A 5,980-nucleotide genomic window follows, 5' to 3' on the forward strand; every position below is an offset into this window, starting at 1 on the left:
TGCAGATTGAGGCAAACAAGACCAGGAGCTGGGTTTGATAGCTGTAGTGTGCTGGCTGTAACAGAAAGATATCACAGTAAATAACAGGCTTTTGACAAATTGGTCACAGCATTCACTGCTCATCAGTTGCATCTTTGGAATCTTTTGTGATCACAGTGTAAATTTACACTAAGATATAAAGCATGAGTAAATTAAAGACACAAAACGGATACAGCAAAGTGACATACCTGTAGCAGAAAGACAAGGCTTTGAACAAGAAAGGCATGGCATTAACTAACGTGACAGATTACATGATATCTTTCAACTAAGTGCAACACATTTCCAGGTTACACAAGTGATGGGAGAAACGAAGCTTTCCGAGCCAATTGAAACAATTGCATTAAAAAAAGATTCTGTTTCGAAACACTGCACGCTGGCGACATCCACTTGTCAAATACGACTAATGCAAATGGAAGACTCAGGAAAACCAGGCAAGCCTAGTTCCGCCTGCCCGCAATTAGAATGGATGAATGTTATTGCCCAGGCTTGATTTGATCTGCGGTTTACTATGTGACAGACTGTGTTTTTAACCACTACGCTATTGAAACAGTGGGTTCGGGTGCATGTGATACGTGTGTAGAGATGTGGTGTCTGTTTATTCCTTGCATTGTCAAACCAATTAGTCAAAACTCCATGGTTCTCAAAACTAGTTCCCTACATCAGTTAACATCCAAACCAACAACAGGTATACCATGATTGTTACGCTACATTCAACATGTTAAATTAGAAAGAGATTACTGTAGATGGCTAGCTAATATCTTTGATGACTTTAATGAAAACAATGACTCTAATCACTCCATGGCTTGTTTGTTTCTTTACAAAACAATGACAGTTGAATAGCCAACCACTGCTATGTAAATCAAGAGCAATAACCTTGGCAGAAGATAACCCTCCACATACGACGCCCCACATCAAGAGTGATTAACTGCTTTTGCCTTTGAACTTTGGAATCTGTGACTGCGATGAAAGGTCAAAAGTGTTATTAGAAATGTATTTTTTAATGTATGGTAATCTATGACTGGATGTCAATAGGTCTTCTAAGTAAGTCTTGAGATGAAAGATGGAGAGTGGCAGAGCAAGGGAGGGGATTTTAGCAGGTGGTTCCGGGGCTTCATTTCTCTGGGAGGAGAAGGTGAGCAGAGGTGTTGGGTTACTTGAGATGCTACCTTAGACGAGCTGTTTTTCAGAGTACCAAATAAATAAGAGTTAAGCTTCCTGCTGTTCTGGAGTTAAATTTGTGTTTAAGTTCAAGATCTGTATAAGAATCAATAATGGCATTTATGCTTAGTGACACACCGGTGACAGCCCTGAGGTCGCAGAATGGAGGATCGAAAAGAATACATTCCAGAAATATATAATGCTCCAAATATGTTTTTTTTGTTTATTTGTGTAGAACTCAAATACCTCCCTTAAAGCTGCTGATGGATCAGGATGACATGCCAAATGGAAACATGGTCGGCTTTGTGTTTGATTACCTGGCTTCTAAAGTGAAGTTGTACACTTTATCCATAGGAACCGAACATACAAACGCAATATTAGGCTTGGATATGTTTAAACAGGTGTTGACTATGAAATATGTTACCTCAACTGTGATCCCACAGATTGTATGTTGCAAATTAATAACACTTATGGGTGATTTCTTCCCCCCAGGGTGTAAGATTATCCCATGACAGATGTGCTGATTAGGGCTGGCCAGTGGTAGTTCCTGTGATTATAAATTATTAACAAATAAATAAAACTCTGGGGATGTTGTCTTCCCATGGTATAAGATTATCCATGGATATGTTTTTAACAGATGTGTCTATGATGATTAGGGTTAGTTTTCAGCTCCTCCCAAGGGGGAGTGTTACAACCTCTTTGCGGCCTTTACTCCTTAATACATGGAAAAGGTTTTGAATTAGTCAATATGTCAGCTAGAATAAAGATGCATTCTGCCCAAAATTGACTGGCTTTACAGATACAGATATTGATATTATCATTCATAGACTACTGGATAATTTAGAGTGCGAGATCAATAGTGATAATAACATTAAATATATTTACAATCCAATAAATTCACTATTAAGGAGCCAGGAATGCATTCAAATTCAGAATTTCCCCTGTTCATTTAAAAAGGTTTAAATGAACAGGGATCATTTAAACCTTTGATTGGAGTTTACGAATGGGTGCTATGTGTCCCGTACAGCTCCAGACTTTACTACGGAGTTTGAAGAAAATGGAAAAGTGCTGAGATCCATATGAGTGGCATCCGAAAGACAGGATACGAAAATTTGAATCTTCATATTAGGATCTGTGACATAAATGTTGACGCAACGGTTATGGCTAAATCTCACATGTACGTTACAACTGGGATAATAGTTGTTTGGGTACAAATGATGGGTACACATTTCAAAATGGTATTCAAGATGTGCAAACTAGGCAGATGAAGGAGTGATGTATTAAAGTAGCATGTGCCCACGAGATGCAGAGATGGCAGCAATGCGGTCTTGAGGTAGACGTGTGTGTAACAACTGTAAGAATGCTGGCACAATGGCAACTCTAAATGTGCAAAGAGGCAAATTGAATGTACAAGGTATATGTGCAACTGAAATGCAGGGATAGCAGCAGTGAAGTTCCTAACAACTTTAAACTTCCATTATCAGATGTAGCATGGCAGTGTCAGAGTAATACCAAGGGAGTAGTGCAACAAGGTCCCAGAGAGGCGGGGGGTATGGTAAGTGATGGGTTACGTCGTTCAGCAGGGTTACAATAGATGGGAAGAAACTGTTCCTGAGCCTGCTGGTGTGGGGTGCAGGACCTAAGAGACCTGTGCCGCCTGCCTGATGGAAGGCAGGCAAACAGTTGGTGGCATGGGTGTGAACGGTCCCTGATGATCCCGCATGCCCTGTGCAGACACCGCTTCCGCTGGAGGTTTGCGATGGCAGGAAGCTGGGCACCAGTGATGTACTGGCCGTTTTTTTATGGCCTTCCGGTCGGCTATGGAGCAGCTGCTAAACCACACTGTGGCGTAGTGTAAGGGAAATTTCATTGATAAGAACTCTTAATGGAATTAATTACAGAGATTAAATAATCTTGGCACAATTATGGTTTAATTTACTTGCATTGAGAGACGCATCAAAAACTTACAAAATAAATCTGTGAGGAATCTCTGAGGAAAAAACAGAACAGTCAGTATTTATTACAGTTAAAAGGGATGAGATAAGATACTGCCCAGCTGTCTTATGTCAACAACACATAGGTTTTACCCAAAGGGCGTGCTGTCCTCCCACCTTATCCCAAGGAACTAAAAACACTGCTTATTCATTCTCTAAAGACAACATTTGTTCATATATGTTCACCCAAATAGGGGCAAGGGGAATATCATAAAACACAGTCAACCACATTCCTGAAAAACAGAGTACGGTTCCCCTTTTGGTTCAGGCAGAATAACAGATGGTCATAGTACCCACTGATATCATTTAGACATGTCACCCTGGAGCCGCCGCCTCGTCCTGCGGCGCCCTCTCCTGCCCTGGAGCTGCCGCCTCATCCCGCGGAGCCCTCTCCTGCCCTGGAGCTGCCGCCTCATCCCGCGGAGCCCTCTCCTGCCCTGGAGCCGCCGCCTCGTCCCGCGGCGCTCTCTCCTGCCCTGGAGCCGCCGCCTCGTCCCGCAGCGCTCTCTCCTGCCCTGGAGCCGCCGCCTCGTCCCGCGGCGCCCTCTCCTGCCCTGGAGCCGCCGCCTCGTCCCGTGGCGCCCTCTCCTGCCCTGGAGCCGCCGCCTCGTCCCGCAGCGCCCTCTCCTGCCCTGGGGCCGCCGCCTCGTCCCGCGGCGCCCTCTCCTGCCTTGGAGCCGCCGCCTCGTCCCGCGGCGCCCTCTCCTGCCTTGGAGCTACCGCCTCGTGCCGCGGCGCCCTCTCCTGCCCTGGAGCCGGCTCCTGACCCTCCGCCGGCTCCTGATCTGCCGCCTGGCCCTCCGCCATCTCCTGGCCCTGCGCCGGCTCCGGGCCCTCCGCTGGCTCTCCCAGCTCCTGATCTTCCGCCTGGCCCTCCGCCATCTCCTGGCCCTCCGCTGGCTCCAGGCCCTCCGCCGGCTCTCCCGGCTCCTGACCCTCCACAGGCACCTGGCCCTCCGTCAGCTCCTGACCCTCCGCCGATTCCGCCTCCCGGCGGCTTCGCATCCCCGGCCCGTTCCAGCCACTCCGGGTGCTGAGCCTCCACCTGTCCTGGTGCCATCATCCCGCCCTCCCCCACTGGGTTGTTCCCGGTCTTGCGGTCGGGAGCCCGTGCCTTTGGGGGGCCCGTACACATCCAGTTCCCATCATTCCACAAACACATCCCGGACTTGTCTTTGTGTCAACTATTCACACCAGGTCCCAATCATCTCGTTAGTATGTGTTTAAATGTTTCCCCTCTTCTCCCCACATTTGTCGATCATTGTTGTTGCTGTCTGTATGGCTACTTGTGTTTCGTTTGCTGTTTAAAGATTAAGCTCCCTTATTTTCCTTAAGTTTATTTTTGTATGCTCTGTGTTTGTTTTCATTAAATAAGGCTACATCGAATATATCCGCATGCGCCTGGTTCCTCCACTACCACCATTGTTACATAAAGGCCATTCTATCACCTAATAACTACAGGCGACAATACAAAGCCTACTCTAGTGGGTCCATCCAGTGGTTGGAGGCTGAGACAAAAAACATCTTTATTCAGCATAACTTAAAGGGGGGTGATTTTTTTTGGAGCTTATCATTCTGATGGCTGTGCAGTCATCAATGTTGTTGGGACAGCTTTTGAGTACAACGCATGTTTCTTTCACAGGTTTACATCCTGATTTTTGCCACAGTAAATGTGTGCTTTAACCCAAAAGAGCTTTGGTGACATGTATCTAGAGTTCCAAGAGAAACGGAAATCCTTAGTGTGATTATAGTCTGAAAGTGATGCTTTTGTGGGAGCATGAGTGGGCTCAGTTGAAAAGGTCAGACCCTCAGGTTGGAGCTTTTATGGATAATTTTGGCATGCAAGAAACCCTTGACCCTAGAGAGGCCTTATTTGGTATTTTGACTATATAGGCAAACTATTTTGGTCTGATTAAGGCAAAAATGTTCCCTCCTCTGGGTTTGTTTCTTCTGGTGTTACCATTCCATGGTCCTAATGGAAAGCTTTTCTTTTCTCTTTACCACCCATGCAACAACAACAATAATCTGCAACATCCCTGTGATCATTCTGATGAAGAGAGAGCTCTGACAGGTATATGGGTTACAGAGGAGTTCAATAAGGCCCTAGAGAAAGATTACATTGTGGCAAAAATCTATGAAGTGTGGACCTTTGTCAGAAAATCTGATACTGAAATGGGTTTTCTCAGAAGGGTGGCTGGCTTCTCCCTTAGGGATAGGGTGAGCCACTGCTCCTATGCATCGAAAGGAGCCAGTTGAGGTGGTTCGGGCATCTGGTAAGGATGCCCCCAGGACGTCTCTCTAGGGAGGTAATACATTTAAAAACTTTTGATATTTTCTATCAAAACAATCTACCATGACATCATTACTTGTTAAATCATTACTATTAAGTGGGATATAACATCTTCATATGAAAATACTATGATGGCCACAGGTTGTAGAAAATTCCTCCTGTACTTGTTTATTACTGCAACATATCTTGAATGCAATTATTTTATAGATTTGGGAAAATTAGAAAATCCCAGGGGAAATCTGTAGGAATTGAAAGAATTTGTGATTTTTCTGCCAAGTCACGGTGAGTCAGTGTTCGCCTGGCATTTATTTTGGATGGGTATTAAAAATGAACATAGCAGGTCTATTAATTCGAGTGTCTGTATTCATTCATCACACGCCCATACTCCACAGCCCAAAAACAGGTTGTCCTGACAAGCAATTCTAGATGCCCTGGGTATGCTGACTGTTTTTATGGTAATTCTTTGAAGTGGGTAAAGGGCATTTCCTTTAAGGCCTGA

The sequence above is a fragment of the Esox lucius genome, chromosome 10 (genome assembly GCF_011004845.1).
Source record: "Esox lucius isolate fEsoLuc1 chromosome 10, fEsoLuc1.pri, whole genome shotgun sequence".
NCBI lineage: Eukaryota > Metazoa > Chordata > Actinopteri > Esociformes > Esocidae > Esox > Esox lucius.